Here is an 18968-nt window from a genome sequence, read left to right on the forward strand (position 1 = left end):
AATATAATTTAATTAGATTTGGTTTGAGCTTGATTGGATCAAGTCCAATTGGTTTATTGGATAAGCCAAGTGCAAGGAAAGACTAGTCCTAGTTCAACTAGGACTTGGGTCAATCTAATTTCTAATTTGGATTAAAAAATTAAATCAGATTTAAATCTAATTTAATCTGATTAAATTAGGTTCTTAATTAGGTTAAGACCTATTTTAATTAGGTTGATCTAATTTTGATTTGATTTGGTTTGGAAAACTAAATTAAAACAAGTCATGAGACAGAATCCTAGTAGACTAGGATTCCACCTTGCGCCACATAACCTTCTCCACGCCCTCTCTCTTAATTCAACGTCAATCTTCACTTATTTTGTGTGACAAAAGCCCTCTCCCAGATCTCTCTCACGTTCACAAAAGGTCTCTTCTCTTCTTTCTTACATGGAAGGTGGTTTGGATCAAATCTAAAAGAATAAGTTTGGATTTTGAATTCTATGAGATAGAGTTTTAGAAATCCAAAACTCTTTCAATTTTGCACCGAATTTATCCAAATTTATTTTGGAATTTTCGTAACTTTTAGGGTTTATATTGTGCACCCTTTGCTGGTGATCCATGCATAAAAATATGGAGGAGGTGCTCAAGAGTTGGGCGTCCCTTAACTTGCCATGTTTGGATAAGCCTTGACTAGGTGTTTGACCTAGACAAGGACTCTATCATATCTCTCTATATAAGACGAGTTTCTTCATGAAATTTTAAGGAGAGATAGAGATATGAGAGACCTTTGTGCCATCCAAAAATCAGAGAGAAATACCTTTAGGTCATGGAGATATAAAAGACACAAGTTAGGGCGTTTAGAGAGAAAAACGTGAAGAAGAAGAGGGTCTTCTTCTAGGGTTTTTATTTTCATATCTTTCCTCCTTCCATCTTGAGTTTCCTGAGAGCGTCTCAGATCTGAAACTTCTCCTTCTACTTTCCATCTTTGGAAGAGTCCAAATCAAGAAGAAGGAGGCACCTGATCAACCATCAAAGAAGGATCAGCGCAGTACTAGCATACTGTGCTGATTTCCTGAAGCAGGACTTCTGATCGAGATTCGTGGGCTCGTGTGGACGACTCCTAGAGGCCGGACGCATGTGCGGCTTGCAACATCATCCTCAAGCCCAGATCAGCAAAGTTAGAACGTCTAACTTACAAGGTAATAGATCTGATCTATTGTTTAATACATATATTAGATGTAGTATAGAAACATGTTGATATGATCAACATGTAGTTCATGATATATTTATATATTTTAATTTCTAATTTAATATCATGTAATAATCATGTAATAGGATCTTAGATCTAGGGATTTTTCTGATCTTAGAAAATAAATTTTGATTTATTTTAGTCTTCCGCTGTATGATCTTGAAAAAGTTTCAAGATCTAACCCTCTTTTTCAAGATCTAACCCTGAAACCCTAGATCTGGTTCCCTACAATTGGTATCAGAGTCTAGGTTCTTTATTACATGATTATTTATACATGCTTAGATTATTTTTTAGATTAGATCTAATTTATAATCTGATTATTAAATCTAAAATTAAAATTTTAGATCAATCACAAACTGCAAGGTTATCCTGCTGTAAGGTTTACCCCTTACAGTGCAAAGGTTGTCCTAGTTTGTGTAGATCTATCTTTAATCATAAATTTGTTAGATATGATCTAGATTAAATTTATGATTTATTAGATTTAAAAATATTTAAATCTGAAATAAAATCTCTTTGTTAATAATTTTTGTGCAAAAAAATTGTTTAAAGTTGAAATTGTTTCAATTACATGAACCTGTTTAGATTAGATCTAAAGTAGTTTCATGTTTATTTCACTTGTATCTTGATTATGAATCAAATATGCAATATGGTTGGTAGAATCATATTGTAAAATTATTTTACAAATATGAAAATTAATTTTTGAAAAGCCAAACCCAACCCTCAGCCCAAAACTTAATTAAGAATTAAGAAGTTGTTTGATTAGGTTCTAGGATTGTGAATTGAAGAACCTAAGACACAAATCATAACACATTGGGTTAATGGGTTAGTGGGAATTAGGTCCATTAATTGGGTTAGACCTATGGTTAGATTAAAGATGGACTTAATTAGAGAATTGACTAAATCTAATCAATTGTTGTCTTAGATTAGGTCAAGGATTCTCTAGATCAATTACAATAGTTGTAGTTGGTCAAGTTCATGTCTTTAACGAGAATCAAATGGACTTAATTCTTGGCTAAGCGGTCTAGCACGAACTGTTAGGTTGATCTAATCGAAACTAATTAAACCAGTTGGTGTCTAAGGTAAACCAGACCGGTGGTTTTTAATTGGGAGCCCGCTTACCTGGCCATTTCTGATGGTGTCTAAGGCAAGCTTTGGCAGACCCTCCCACTGATCGAACTTACCTGGCCTCTTGGTGAAATTATGTTTTGATCGGATCACTTGACTATTCGAGCTGACCCATGTCAGCTAGGTAAATCAGTGTGACTGATTTAGGTGCTCCTAGACCAGCCCTTTTAATGGTCTCCCTTAAGCTGACTTGGTGAAGCCAGTGGGAGGATCATGATAAGCTGGTTCATCTGACCTCATCCTCTATATTATTTAAATCCTCTAAAATTATTAGGTCCTTAAAATGATAAAGTTATGGAGATAACTGAGTCATAGCCTCCCATTAAGGTGTTTGATAATGAGTCCATGAACTCAATAATCATTGCAGACCCAAAGGCCTGGTGCTTGTTGACTAATGAAATTATCACTCATCATATGACGACTTGAAAGTATCTCTCTAATGGTGGTTAGGTGAGCCAACCAAAGTTGGGCTTAATCATTCGTTGGTTAGATACACCAAGTATGATCATGTTAATGGTTGGACCTAACTGGATCCTTACAGTGGAGGCCAAAGCCTACTGATTAGGTTTCTGGGGCAAAATTAAAATTACTAGAAATTGTTTAGAGAAACAATTGGTTATGAACCTACCCTTAGATGTACATGGGTTGACCAACCAAAGTTGGGCTTGTGTGCAGTCTAAGTGGATTCTAGTACCCGCTAAAGAATTAGGGTAATTCCTCGAGTTGGAGGTAGAGGCTACCAATTCGAATAAAATAGTGGGAGAAACCTTTTGATTAAAGTCCAAATCTTTAGGTTCAATGAATCAATTACTAATTAGGTTATGGTTCTCCTTTGTGCAAATATGGCCACTTTCCTATCGCTCCGATCGTTGTTGGACAATGATAAGTTGGTGGGACCCAACTTCGATAGCTGGTACCGAAAGTTGAAGATAGTCCTGGAGCATGAACGGATCCTATATGTGATAATAGATCCTGCACCTCAGGAGCCAGCTGTCAATGCATGTGGAACAATCAGAGACACTTACCAGAAGTGGCTCAGTGATCGGACCACGGTGCACTGTATCATGCTGGCTATCATGAGCGACGAGTTCAGTCGCAGATTCGAGACGGCTCAGCCAAAGGACAAGCTTCAAGTGTTGGAGGATACCTTTGGCACACCCGATGACGTGGAGAGGCACAAGACTAGTTGTGCCATCTTCAACGCCAAAATACGGGATGGTGCCTCTGTCACTGATCATGTATTGTACATGATCGAGCTGATGGAATGATTGAGCAAGCTCGACTTTTCCTTGCATGAGCAGCTTGGGAAAGATGCAATACTGAACTCGCTGCCCAAGTCTTATCTCCCATTCCTCACTCATTATAGAATGACAAAGCCTGAAGAGAACTACCACGGGAAACTGGGGTTGCTTCAGAACTTTGAGAAGGATCACCAACTTTACAAGGAGTCGGTGAACTCAGTGGGAGGTTCGTCTTCTGGTTCTCGATCCTTTGAGAAAGGGAAGAAGAATAAGAAGAAGAAAGTGAAGAAGGTGTAAGTTCAGACTGGGACATCAGTGCAGAGCCAGACCAAAAAGATCAAGCCTGATAAGAGTCTATTCAACTGGCAAACACCCTAGATTAGATAGTGTGTCAGATATCTACTTATGGCACTGTAGGCTAGGTCATATAAACAAGAACAGAATAAACAGGTTGACTCAAGAGGGAATCTTCGAAGTCAGTGATTGTGAATCACTTCCAACCTGTGAGTCCTGTCTTCTTGGTAAAATGACCAAGTCACCTTTTACTGGAAAAGGTGAGAGAGCTACTAAGCTCTTGGGCCTAGTACATACTGATGTATGCGGACCCATGAGCACCAGTGCTAGAGGTGGATATTTCTACTTCATAACTTTCACGGATGACCTATCCCGATATGGATATGTCTATCTGATGAAACATAAGTCGGATTCATTTGAAATGTTCAAACGATTTCGAAGTGAAGTAGAAAAACAAACTGGAAAGAGTATTAAAACTCTTCGATCTGATCAAGGAGGAGAATACCTTTCTAGTGAGTTTCTCACATATCTAAGAGAGAATGTGATTCTCTCCCAATGGACTCCTCCAGAAACACCACAGCATAATGGTGTGTCTGAAAGGAGGAATCGAACTCTGTTAGACATGGTCCGATCCATGATGGGTTTTGCTAGCTTGCTGATATCCTTCTGGGGATATGCACTCGAATCGACCTATTATCTGTTAAATAGGATTTCAAGTAAGTCTGTAATTAAGACTCCATATGAGATATGGATGAGACGTAAGCCAGCACTTTCACACCTTAGGGTCTCGGGGTGCCCGACCTATGTCAAACGATTAGTCACAGACAAACTTGGACCTAGGTCTGACTAATGCTCATTCATAGGGTACCCCAAAGAGACAAAAGGATATTTTTTCTACCATGCTGATGAACAAAAGGTGTTCGTCAGCCTTAAGGCAATCTTTTTAGAAAAGGAGTTCCTTGGTGAAGGAACCGTTGCCTCTAAGGTTGAACTTGATGAAGTTCAACAGGTAGAAGGACCGACACCAATAGCTGAACCTGAGTCGGATATGATTAGATCAGATCCGGAGCCCAATATACCTACACCATTAAGGCGATCCGGTAGAGTACCGCGTCAGCCGGACAGATACTACGGTTTCTTGGTCCGGGACGGTGATCCTATCGAACTTGATGAGAATAATGAGGATCCGATCACCTATATGGATGCAATGCAGAGATCTAATTTCGAAAAATGACTTGAAGCCATGAAATCCGAAATGGAGTCCATGAAGGTCAACGATGTATGGACATTGGTTGACCCACCTGAAGGGGTTAAACCCATTGGGTGTAAATGGGTCTTCAAAAGGAAGAGGGGCGCAGACGGAAAGGTGGAGACCTATAAAGTCCATCTGGTTGCCAAGGAATATCGTCAACATTATGGTATTGACTATGACGAGATATTTTCCCCTGTGGCAATGCTCAAATCTATTCGGATAATGCTTGCAATAGCTGCCCATCGGGATTATGAGATCTGGCAGATGGATGTAAAGACAGCTTTTCTGAATGGAGAGCTGACTGAAGAGGTGTATATGATACAACCTGAAGGGTTTACATCCACAGATGAGTCCAAGGTGTGCAAGCTTCAGAGATCCATTTATGGATTGAAGCAAGCTTCTCAGAGTTGGAACATGCGTTTTGATAAGGTGATCAAAACGTATGGCTTCATTAAGAATGGAGAAGAGCCCTGCATCTATAAATGGGCAAATGGTCCAGTTGTGGTATTCCTTGTCTTGTACGTGGATGACATTCTCTTAATCGGGAATGACATCCCCGCACTACAGGGAATAAAAGTTTGGTTGTCATCACAGTTCTCCATGAAGGACTTGGGTGAAGCATCCTACATCCTAGAGATGAAGATCTATAGGGATAGATCTAAAAAGATGCTTGGGTTATCCCAGTCCATGTACATAGACACTGTGCTGAAGAGGTTCAGCATGAAAAATTCCAAGAAGGGCTATCTACCGATAGGCCATGGAATTTCTCTCTCTAAGAAAGATTGTCCGACAACTCCTGAAGAGAGAGAGCGTATGAGTAGAGTCCCATATGCTTCAGCCGTAGGATCTATCATGTACGTCATGACATGTACAAGATCAGATGTGGCATACTCACTAGGAGTAGTGAGTAGATACCAATCTGATCCTGGAGAGAATCACTGGAAAGTGTTTAAAGCCATCCTTAAGTATTTGAGAAATACTAAGGACCAATGGTTGGTTTATGGCAAGTCAGATCTGAAACTTGTGGGGTTCACAGACTCTAGCTTTCAATCTGACCATGATGACAGCAGGAGCGTGTCGGATTATATCTATACTATGAATGGTGGAGCCATCTGCTGGAAGAGATCCAAGCAGCATACTGTGGCAGACTCTGTTTGTGAAGCAGAGTACATCGCAGCATCAGATGTCGCGAAAGAAGCTGTGGCTGAGAAAATCCATCACTGAGCTCGGAGTAGCACCCTCCCTCAATGGTCCGGTCCTGCTCTACTGCGACAGCACTGGTGCCATAGCTCAGGCGAAGGAACCCAAAGCACATCAGCGGACGAAGCACATCTTGCGCCGCTTCCACCTGGTCCGAGAGATAGTGAATCGAGATGATGTCGACCTTCAGAAGATCGACGGAAAGAAGAACCTAGCCGACCCCTTCACTAAAGCCCTGACAATAAAGGAGTTCGACAACCACAAGTCGAAGATGGGTATTAGATACTGTGCCGAGTGGCTTTAGGACAAGTGGGAGTTGTTGGGAAATGTGTCCCAAAAAGCCAATCGTCAAGCTGTTGACGGTTGAGCAACCAAGTATTGTAATTGATTTGTTAATAAATAAAATATATTTGACATTTTCATCATAAGCTTTCATCTTCTAATGAACTCCGTTGTTATGATGAAGTCCTTAGGACTATTTTGGTTCGATAAAGAGAGGATTTATCGATTAGTCCTTAAAACTGTTCACGACCAAATGATAGGCTATTAATAAGGACGACAGCTTCTATCGAGCATAGGTCGCTGTAGGCCATATGGGTTGGTTGTCCTCTTAACCAAAGAGTGTGGAGACACTGGTATGGCATACAGGTGAGATGTAAGGGTACATCGTCATTGAACGTGACCAACTCCAGAGCATTCTGCTGTCGAGAATGTCTCTGATGGGATATAGGTATAAGTGTCCCTTAGACTTGAGATCGCCTCAGTGACTTGCAAGCAACTCACTGTGCTTTGGTACTGGACTAACTGAATTTCTAATTCAGGGACGGAAGGCTTCTGGGCACAGTCAAGTACTTGCGAAGTCAGAGTGTGATCGAGATGGGATTGACCACTCCAAGAGTTGGAGAAGAATGAGTCGCTGTATTTCAATTTAGCAAAACCTTGGCCAGGGTAATCCATCAGATGGATTTGATATTTTGAAATACAATGTGGACAACCTGATCAGAGTTGACAGTTGAGCTCTGGGGTGTCCTATGATCATTTTGGTCAAGGGGATGAATTATATGAAAACTATATCCGCATGGGTTCTAAGGATGTTGTTCTACACATTCGACCTATCCGGTCGTCGGGTATCATTGCTAGATGGTCACTTCGATTGGTATAGAAATTTATTCCTATGCTACCGGCTTAGGTTCGGACCTATGAGGTCACACACATTAGAGTTCATGATCTGATCAGATGGTTGATCAACGATTAAGAATCGTTCTAGGGTTAGATGATCAATACGATTGATATTTAACCCAGTGCAAGTGTTGCAGGAGGATCGATTAGCAATTCGATTGCTAATTGGCTTAATTTGATTAAGCCAATGGGCTGAGATTAAGTCTAATTAAATATAATTTAATTAGATTTAGTTTGGGCTTGATTGGATCAAGTCCAATTGGTTTATTGGATAAGCCAAGTGCAAGGAAAGACTAGTCCTAGTTCAACTAGGACTTGGGTCAATCTAATTTTTAATTTGATTAGAAAATTAAATCAGATTTAAATCTAATTTAATCTGATTAAATTAGATTCTTAATTAGGTTAAGACCTATTTTAATTAGGTTGATCTAATTTTGATTTGATTTGGTTTGGGAAACCAAATTAAAACAAGTCATGAGACAGAATCCTAGTAGGACTAGGATTCCACCTTGCGCCACATAAACCTTCTCCACGCCCTCTCTCTTAATTCAACACCAATCTCCACTTATTTTGTGCGACAAAAGCTCTCTCCCAGATCTCTCTCACGTTCACAAAAGGTCTCTTCTCTTCTTTCTTACATGGAAGGTGGTTTGGATCAAATCTAAAAGGAATAAGTTTGGATTTTGAATTCTATGAGATTGAGTTTTAGAAATCCAAAACTCTTTCAATTTTGCACCGAATTTATCCAAATTTGTTTTGGAATTTTTGTGGCTTTTAGGGTTTACATTGTGCACCCTTTGCTGGTGATCCATGCACGAAAATATGGAGGAGGTGCTCAAGAGTTGGGCGTCCCTTAACTTGCCATGTTTGGATAAGCCTTGACTAGGTGTTTGACCTAGACAAGGACTCTATCATATCTCTCTATATAAGACGAGTTTCTTCGTGAAATTTTAAGGGGAGATAGAGATATAAGAGACCTTTGTGTCATCCAAAAATCAGAGAGAAATACCTTTGGGTCGTGGAGATATAAAAGACGCAAGTTAGGGCATTTAGAGAGAAAAACGTGAAGAAGAAGAGGGTCTTCTTCTAGGGTTTTTATTTTCATATCTTTCCTCCTTCCATCTTGAGTTTTCTGAGAGCGTCTCAAATCTGAAACTTCTCCTTCTACTTTCCATCTTTGGAAGAGTCCAAATCAAGAAGAAGGAGGCACCTGATCAACCATCAAAGAAGGATCAGCGCAGTACTAGCATACTGTGCTGATTTCCTGAAGTAGGACTTCTGATCGAGATTCGTGGGCTCGTGTGGACGACTCCTAGAGGCCGGACGCGTGTGCGGCTTGCAACATCATCCTCAAACCCAGATCAGCAAGGTTAGAACGTCTAACTTGCAAGGTAATAGATCTGATCTATTGTTTAATACATACATTAGATGTAGTATAGAAACATGTTGATATGATCAATATGTAGTTCATGATATATTTATATATTTTAATTTCTGATTTAATGCCATGTAATAATCATGTAATAGGATCTTAGATCTAGAGATTTTCTGATCTTAGAAAATAAATTTTGATTTATTTTAGTCTTCCGCTGTATGATCTTGAAAAAGTTTCAAGATCTAACCCTCTTTTTCAAGATCTAACCCTGAAACCCTAGATCTGGTTCCTACAAAATCAACATGACCATCTGAATTAACAGTCGGATTGCTGACACATGTTAGCCAGTCATGTGGCTCCAAACTGTCATCAGAATCATAATCAGCAAACCATCCAGTCATTACTCCAAAAATCCCACCATTTAGAATACTAATTTGAGAAGTGTGAAGCCGACACTCCCTCGTGAATGCAGTCTCTAGAAGATCTGTGTAGCAAAATCAAGAAGACAACTGTGGAGGCTCAACTTCACAGCTCACCTCGGCTAGTTGTCCTCACCTATTTATCCATTTCCTTCATCCAAACAAACAAGTTGCCTTAACCTTGGAAGTAGGGGTGAGTGATATGCCTAAGAATCAACCACAATTGATATGGCAAAACAATCAATCAAAGCTCGGCACAAAACCTCCATTCAATCAACCAATACCTATCACGTGGTTGACCCAAAGGCACATGGAGATGCCAAGATCTCCCCGCATCTAGCGATGGCTTAGTCTCAATTGCAAACATTTTTTGTAACCATGGGGTGATTTACACAAAATGTGAGGCATGGAGAAATCACCCATGCAAGATCTTTAGGACATATGATTGGTTAGGAAGGATAGCTGATCCACACATCCAGATTCTTCTATGACAAGCATCGATCTTTGCCTATATAAATTACTCTTGAGAGACTATTCATGTAATTTTTCTTGAGCCCTCATACACTTATATCATTACTTTGACGCTCTTGCAACACCTCCACTGTCTCCTAAAAGTTTGTCTAATTTAGGCATCGACAGGTTCTCCATCATACTCTCTCCGATAAAAAGACTTCTTCATCTTTATGCTGCATTTTAGATCATATTTGGCGTCAGCACGAGGATGGCTTTCTCCCCTCAGCCTCATCTCAGATGCGATCTGCATTGTAGCGATCACTTTCTAAGTCCAAAGACCATCACATAATTTTCTTGGAGGTACATCATGATTTCTGACCGACCCCTCCAATCTATTTAGTGTTCCGTGGAGCCCTCTAGCAAATCAGTCCACTCAACATCTTGATCAGATTGGCTCCTGATAGTAATACTATTTATAAAAAAAATAGCATGGCTCCATGGAGAAAGGAGTGGTTGTAAAAAAAGAAAAGAAAATAGAAACTTTAGTAGCTGAAATGTAGCCCAAAAATTTATTTGGCTGATGTGTTGTATTCATTGCAGTTGACTGACTTTTGGACTCATTTTTATAAGTTTGTACTCTTGAATTTGCACTGTGAACTGTGCCATGTAGCGAAGCGACCTCAATGGCGCAGGACCGATGAATGGCTTTTATTAGTGATTTCTCTGGGTTATTGTAGCATTGCCAAAAAAATAGCTGGAAGGCACCAGACGGGTTTGGTACAATTTTACATATTATGCTTCCCTTTCTTACATTGATACATATGACTCACTCCTTGCATTGGTTTCTTAGCTACAGTGCCTACTCTGCAAGTTGGTAGAAATATATGATGCCAAAGATATATCTGTTTTTAGTAGTTCAGACATTAAAAAGCAAAGAGCTTATGTACCAACAAAATAGCAATAAACTTCATTGGCTTATAATTGATTTATTATCGGTTGTCAATTGCGAGATTTGCCTATCCTTCCTGCTTGTAATTTGTCCAAATCATTATGTGTTCTGATATTTAGGTTGAAATATTTAAAGCACAAATTTATGGAGCATGGGGATGATTAAATCTGGCACATACCATATTTCCTGAAATAAAACATATTCAGTTGATGACACTCATGAATTGAAGCTTGAGTATCCAATATTAATATTATTTATCATTTTGAAGCACTTGTGAACAATAGTGCATTGCAGATTAATATAATCAACAATTACAAATCCTTAGGTGGCACCCATGAATAGTTTTCTCAAGCGTAGGCAAAGAACTCTCCACATCTTGAGAGCTTCCAAATTCACAGCAAAGCCCAACTTGCACTAGCCTGTCACCATGCTTTCCTAAATTAGTAGGTAAAAGAATAATGAGGCAAAAGGTGCAGAACTAAATAATTCATGGTATCCCGATATGATCAGCAGAAGATGACTTCAAAACAGGAAGAGAAACTTTAACCCTACGTATAGCCTGTAACATCAACGACCACCCACCTTCAACCATCGACTACTAACATCATATGTTTGGCATCAAAAGCTCCCTGGAGTACGTTTGTGAGATGTTCTCCAAAACCAGCTCATTTGCTTTCCCAACAGCTGTTCCTGTTATTATTACGATCTTCCAGGATTGTATCCTGTCCTCCTCCTTGTACGTCAACCCTTCTCCTAGAAGTAAACTGGATCTTTTGAGCTTGTTGATGTGGTGAGTGGCCGGATTTATGAGAAGGCAAAGGGTGGTCCTATTTTTCTTGCTGAGGCTTACCGAGCATAACCAGCAGCTCGCGTGGGCTGCATGTGACCTGCGCAGGTTATCTGACACCTCCAGCTATTCCGTCCGCACGGCCATGTTGACCCCATGAAATAGCGGACGTTATGTAGCTGTGGAGAGGCGGCTGTGTCCATCTACTAACCACTGTATTATATCCTACACTACATGCACTGCGTAGTTCTGCACGCCGCTAATCACATTTGCTCATTTTTATTATGGACTCTGTTCATCGAGTGTTCATCTTTGACACCACAAGCTATTACTTTCCTGCATGGCCAAGTCGATCCATGAAACATTAGATGTCATAATAGCTGTGAAGAGGTCGTAATGTCCTTCTACTAACTACCGTACAAAAAATTATATCTTATACTCTATATATATATATATATATATATATATATATATATATATATATATATATATATATATATATATAGCCATGCATATAATCAATCACAACTCTTCGTTTCCATAAACTTTATTCATTGAATACCCATCCCAATATATCACTAAAAGAACAAATAGTTATTATAAAATTTTTTTTAAAAATAATATTTTTTAATAAATATTTTTAAAATATTATTATTTAAAAATTATTTTTAAAACTACCGTTTGGAGATCACGCAAGATAAATTCATAGATTAAAATCATGACTTTTGAGTCCATATAGACATCCAGCATGAATTTTGATATTTAAATTTATGAATTGAATTCATGATTTAATGATAAAATTAAATTTATAGATTTAACTTATGAATTAAGCTATTTAATTTTTTTAATTTAAAATTAAAAATTTATTATCCCAAGCCACGTTTTCAAGCCAAAAAAAGAAAAAAAAAAAAAAAGGAAAGAAAGAAAGAAAGAGAGAGGAGGGAAGGGAGAGTGGGGCTGGCGGCGGGGGCTTGGTGTGCGAGAAGAGCGGGGTTGAGAAAGGAATATATTAAATAAAATATATATTAAATAAAAAAATATTAATATATTATATAAAAATAAAATATAAAAAAAATGATGTGCTGAGTAAACAAAAAAAACCTTCTGCGGCTTCACACTATCCCACCATCCACATATTTTATTTATTTTATTTATCAAATAAAATATTAAATAAAATAAAAATAAAATAATAAATAATAAAATAAAAAAGAGTTTTCCATGTCTGCCTCACTATCTGCCCCAGTCCGCAGCTCGATGCAGTCCTACCACACACCCTCCATATCATAGCCCTGCGATCCCATCTTGCGATGCGATTCTACGTAGCATTCGATCCGTGGTGCGACTCTACGCACTCCAAAGATGGAGATAAGGGAGTGCGAAGCCGTGGAGAGAGAGATTGCATGAAGGGATGGGGGTGCGTAGAGTCGCACTATAGGCCGAAAACCATATAGAATTGCATCGCAAGATAAAATCGTGGGGCTATGATGAGGAGGATAGTTGATGGGCCTACATGGAGTTAGGGCAGATGGTGAGACGGGCACGAAAAAATCTTTTTTTATTTTACTATTTATTATTTTATTTAATATTTTATTTAATAAATAAAGTAAGTAGAATTTTTTTGTTTACTCAATATACCATATTTTTTAATTTTATTTAATATATTATTATTTTTTATTTAATATATATTTTATTTAATATATCCCACCCTCAGCCCTCTCTTCTCACACGCCAAGTCCCCGCCGCCAACCCCCCCTCTTTTCTTTCTTTCTTCTTTTTTTTTGACTTAAAAATATACTTAAGATCACAAATTTTTAATTTTAAATTAAAAAAATAAGCAGCTTAATTTGTGGGTTAAACTTATGAATTTACGTATTCGTGGATTAAATTCATGAATTTAATTTTATGATTAAATTGTGGATTCAATCCATAAATTTAAATATTAAAATTTGTACCAGATGTGATGTTCACATAGATTCAAAGATCATGAGTTCAATCCATGAATTTATCCTACACAGTCTTCGGACGTTAATTTCAAAAATAATTTCTAAATAATAATATTTTAAAAATATTTTATTAAAAAATATTATTTAAAAAATCCATAATTATCTGCATGCGCTGATAGATAGTGCATACAGTATACATAGGTCATAATTTCTCCCGCCATATAAAGTTCCTCTGATCTTTTTCAGTTCCCTTTTTGACCTTTTGCTTCTCTAAGAAGTTCCTTTTCCAGTAAAATTGATGGCAGTCTTCCATAGGGTTGGCGAGAGTTGTCAAAGTATGTGGATGTTGGCCGGTTTCCAGCAGTGCAAAAGCGTGGGAATGGGGCTCACCCTCGAGTCTTGTGTAATATTGGGCGCTTTTTTATTTTAGGGGTGTTTGGATCCCCTTAGATCAAACCTGCTTGGAAGCATGCAAGCTGCTCAATTGCGGGATATAGATCCAAACGCGGAATGGGCTATAACTCATAGGCAAATTGCTGCAGCTCAACTGATGGTCAATTGGCTGCAGGACAGCCGTAGTAGCTTAAGCAGCATGGATCAATTTGAGTCACCACTCTGCAAGAAACTCCTTGCCCGTCCATCCAGGGGAGAGAGAATGGAGCACAATTCTATGTTTGCCTTTCCCATTCACTTTGTCATCGTCTGCTCCCCACACTCACCCACCTCTTTCCATGCCATCATGTCATAAACTTCAGCAATCCTTGCATGTTCAACCGTGCCTTCCTTGCCATGAGCCAGATCTTCAGCCCAATATCCCAATATCAATCAACTCCATTGCTTGCCTCGCTGACCTTGGATCTTGCCGGGGACAAGATCTTCAGCAAGATCATGATGAGCTCGGTTCTATGCTCTTGTCAGTTTAATTGTGACAGGAGTTAGATCTCTAGCTAGATCCTAGAGGCAATCATCGAGAGTCATGGGTTGGGGATCAAGAAACCGAGCAGGAACATGATTGAGGGGGAGAGTTTGGGCTCCATTCTTGAGCGGTTGCAGTTCTAACTCTAGCCATCCACCTCATTCACCAGGCCAAAATTTCTTATCATTTTTCCTTCATTTATTTTTTTTAATTAGTGAGGATATGCATAGACTTTCTTTTTTTTTTTTTAATGGATTAGATCTACTTTTTCTACATTTTTAATATTTTCTTTGATTTCTAATTTTTGATGGATAGGATCTGCATTTTCATCAATCTTAGTTCAAAATTTTTTCTCGTTTTCTGGCTTTTTTTTTTATTTTTGCATAAAATTCATTTTTCCCTTTTCCTATAAATGTTGTAGTTAGCGAATTGTTTGTTCATCGATCAGAATGTTTTAATAAAAACTGAATCTTGTAATTTTATTCTGTTCTTTGTTACTAATTATTGCAATCTCCTTTTCTTGTTAAATATATTTTTATATTATTTTTGAGAATTGTTCTTAAGTTCTTGACAGAAGAATTTGAGATGATGCTGATCATGTCTAGTAACACTTTGGATGACATGGACATCCTTTCTTAAAAACTTTTTTGTGTTTTGTTATTTCAGGAACAACATGTATATATCTAAAAAACAAAAAATGAAATATACTGATTTAGCTCCCTTGCAAACTCTATTTTTCATAATTCTAGTTTTTTTTTTTATTTTTAAGTTTTAATAACTTATTATTGAGTAAGTATGCTAAATTTGGGAGCAACTATTGGTAGATATAAATTAACATTGCACAATCATGTTACATAAACTAGTTAAGACCACAAGGAATATTTTATGACAATCAAGAATGAAGGTAAACTCACCGCCTCATTTACTAGATGATTTAATCTCTTGCAGCTGTGTCAAACCAAAAGCTTATTTCTATTTATAGTATTTCCACCAACAATCTTGTGGATTGAACAACACGCAATTCATTTACATACAAATCCACCAACATGCAACTTGAACTACAATTAGACCTATTTAGGGGCCAAACGGGCCACCCAACCTGCTCAAGCTTGAAATTAGGCTTTGAAGCTTTTAGATGGGCATGGCCATGGATTTTAAGCTTGGTCGGTTAGGTCAGGCATGAAACAAAAGCCTGTCTATTAATTGAGCCAAACTCGAAATTAGGCTTTGAAGCTTAGCCTGAGCCAAGCTAGTTTGGATCTTAAATAGGTAATCTTAGGTAACTGCTATTGAGATTTGACGTCTCGAGATTCGGTCCATTGAGCCTACAGCGAGGTTCAGAATGATGAAAGGAGCCCAACGTGTTGGGAAATATGTCCTAAAAGTCAATCGTCAAGCTGTTGACGGTTGAGCAACCAAGTATGGTAATTGATTTGTTAATAAATAAAATATATTTGATATTTTCATCATAAGCTTTCATCTTCTAATGAACTCCATTGTTATGATGAAGTCCTTAGGACTATTCAGATTCGATAAAGAGAGGATCTATCGATTAGTCCTTAAAATTGTTCACGACCAAATGATAGGCTGTTAATAAGGACGACAGCTTCTATCGAGCATAGGTCGCTGTAGGCCATATGGGTTGGTTGTCCTCTTAACCAAGGAGTGTGAAAATACTGGTATGGCATACAGGTGAGATGTAAGGGTACATCATCATTGAACGTGACCAACTCCAGAGCATTCTACTGTCGAGAATGTCTCTGATGGGATATAGGTATAAGTGTCCCTTAGACCTGAAATCACCTCAGTGACTTGCAAGCAACTCACTGTGCTTTGGTACTGGACTAACTGAATTTCTAATTCAGTGACAGAAGGCTTCTGGGCATAGTCAAATACTTGCAAAGTCAGAGTGTGATCGAGATGGGATTGACCACTCTAAGAGTTGGAGAAGAATGAGTCACTGTATTTCAATTTAGCAAAACCTTGGCTAGGGTAATCCATCAGATAGATTTGATATTTTGAAATACAATATGGACAACCTGATCAGAGTTGACAGTCGAACTCTGAGATGTCCTATGATCATTTTGGTCAAGGAGATGAATTATATGAAAACTATATCCGTATGGGTTCTAAAGATGTTGTTCTACACATTCGACCCATTCGGTCGTCGGATATCATTGCTAAATGGTTACTTCGATTGGTACAGAAATTTATTTCTGTGCTACTGACTTAGGTTCGGACCTATGAGGTCACACACATTAGAGTTCATGATCCGATCGGATGGTTGATCAACGATTAAGAATTGTTCTAGGGTTAAATGATCAATACGATTGACATTTAACCTAGTGCAAGTATTGCAGGAGGATCGATTAGCAATTCAATTGCTAATTGGCTTAATTTGATTAAGCCAATGGGCTGAGATTAAGTCTAATTGAATATGATTTAATTAGATTTGATTGGAGCTTGATTGGATCAAGTCCAATTGGTTTATTGGATAAGCCAAGTGCAAGAAAAAAACTAGTCCTAGTTCAATTAAGACTTGGGTCAACCTAATTTTTAATTTGATTAAAAAATTAAATCAGATTTAAATCTAATTTAATCTGATTAAATTAGGTTCTTAATTGGGTTAAGACCTATTTTAGTTAGGTTGATCTAATTTTGATTTGATTTGATTTGAGAAATCAAATTAAAACAAGTCATAAGATAGAATCCTAGTAAGACTAGGATTCCACCTTGCACCACATAAGCCCCCCCTCCCACGTCCTCTCTCTTATTCCACGTCAATCCCCTCTTATTTTGTGTGACAAAAACCCTCTCCCAGGTCTTTCCCATGTCCAAAAGGCTTCCTCTCTTCTTTCATACATGGAAAGTGGTTGTGGATCAAATCAAAGTAAGAATAAGTTTGGATTTCAAATTCTATGAGATAGAGTTTTAGAAATCTAAAACTCTTTTCTTTTTGCACCGAATTTATCCAAATTTCTTTTGAGATTTTTGTGGTTTTTAGGGTACATATTGTGCACCCTTGGCTGGTGGTCCATGCATGAAAATAAGGAGGAGGCGCCCAAGAGTTGGGCGCCCCTTATCTTGCCATGTTTGGATAAGCCTTGACTAGGTATTTGACCTAGACAAGGACTCTATCATATCTCTCTCTATAAAATGAGTTTCTTCATAAAATTTTTGAAGAACATAGAGATTTGAGAGACCTTTGGGGCATCTAAAAATTAGAGAGAAAGACCTTTGGGTCGTGGAGATATAATAGACACAAGACAGGGTGTCTAGGAGAGAGTAAAGAGAAGAAGAAGAGGGTCTTCTTCTAGGGTTGTTAGTTTCATCTCTTTCCTTCCTCTATCTTGAGTTTTCTGAGAGCGTCTCAGATCTGAAACTCCTCCTCCTACTTCTCATCTTTGGAAGAGTCCAAATCAAGAAGAAGGAGGCACCTGATCAACCATCGAAGAAGGATCAGCGCAGTACTAGCATACTGTGCTGATTTTCTAAAGCAGGACTTCTGGTCAAGATTCATGAACTCGTGTGGACGACTCCTAGAGATCGGATGCATGTGTGGTTTGCAACATCATCCTCAAGCCCAGATCAGCAAGGTTAGAACATCTAACTTGCAAGGTAATAGATCTGATCTATTGTTTAATACATACATTAGATGTAGTATAGAAACATGTTGATATGATCAACATATAGTTCATGCTCTATATAGTTTTTAATTTTTGATTTAATGCTATGTAATAATCATGTAATAGGATCTTAGATCTAAGAATTCTCTGATTTTAGAAAATAAATTTTGATTTATTTTAGTCTTCCACTACCTGATCTTGAAAAAGTTTCAAGATCTAACTCTGAAACCCTAGATCTGGTTCCTACACAATGAGTCCAAGAACAGCCAAAATGGAGTCCAGATGGCAAAAATATGCTAAAAGAAGATCGGAGAAGATGACACAGTGCACGAGGTAGCAGCGGGCCGGCGGTGGCATGGTCGGGCCTGACAGAGATGCGCGTGCAACCAAGCTCATGCAACCCAACGCACAGGCGAGCCTAGTGCGGGCACGCGCATGGGCCGGCCCAACGTGCGTAGGCGCCTAGGCCCAGCACCCCTGCACAGTCCACCATGGACCGCGGGGTGCTGGGCGGTCCATGGAAGTCGTGTGGATCGATCACGCAGTCCATGTGCGGTCCAAAGAAGTTTTTGCGTAATCCGATGGTTCAGATCATAGATGATCGCAATCGAACGAGTGAGGATGATTTCGGGTTTGATGAGATGATTAGTGGCCCTGATGTGCGCAGTCGAACAGCTCTGATGTGAGCCGATCACGACTGGACGGCCACGGATGGTTCTAGAGTTAATTGAGACTCTATATTTCTACTAAAACAGTATTTTTGAAATTCTGGAGCCTATATAGCTCCGATTGATGAGCCATTTATTGTGTTGGAGAGCTAGTGACGTCCTAGAGGTGCAGAAAGGCTTCAAGAGAGATTTCAGAGAGCTTTTGTGAGGGTTTTGGAGCTTTTTATTAAGAGACTCTTGTTCAAGGGTTGAGTAGTGAGTTTTTCTTGTATTGATTTTATTTTATTCTCTTATAGTGAAGCTTGCACGCCTC

This window comes from Elaeis guineensis, chromosome 11 (assembly GCF_000442705.2).
Source record: "Elaeis guineensis isolate ETL-2024a chromosome 11, EG11, whole genome shotgun sequence".
In the NCBI taxonomy this organism is placed as follows: domain Eukaryota; kingdom Viridiplantae; phylum Streptophyta; class Magnoliopsida; order Arecales; family Arecaceae; genus Elaeis; species Elaeis guineensis.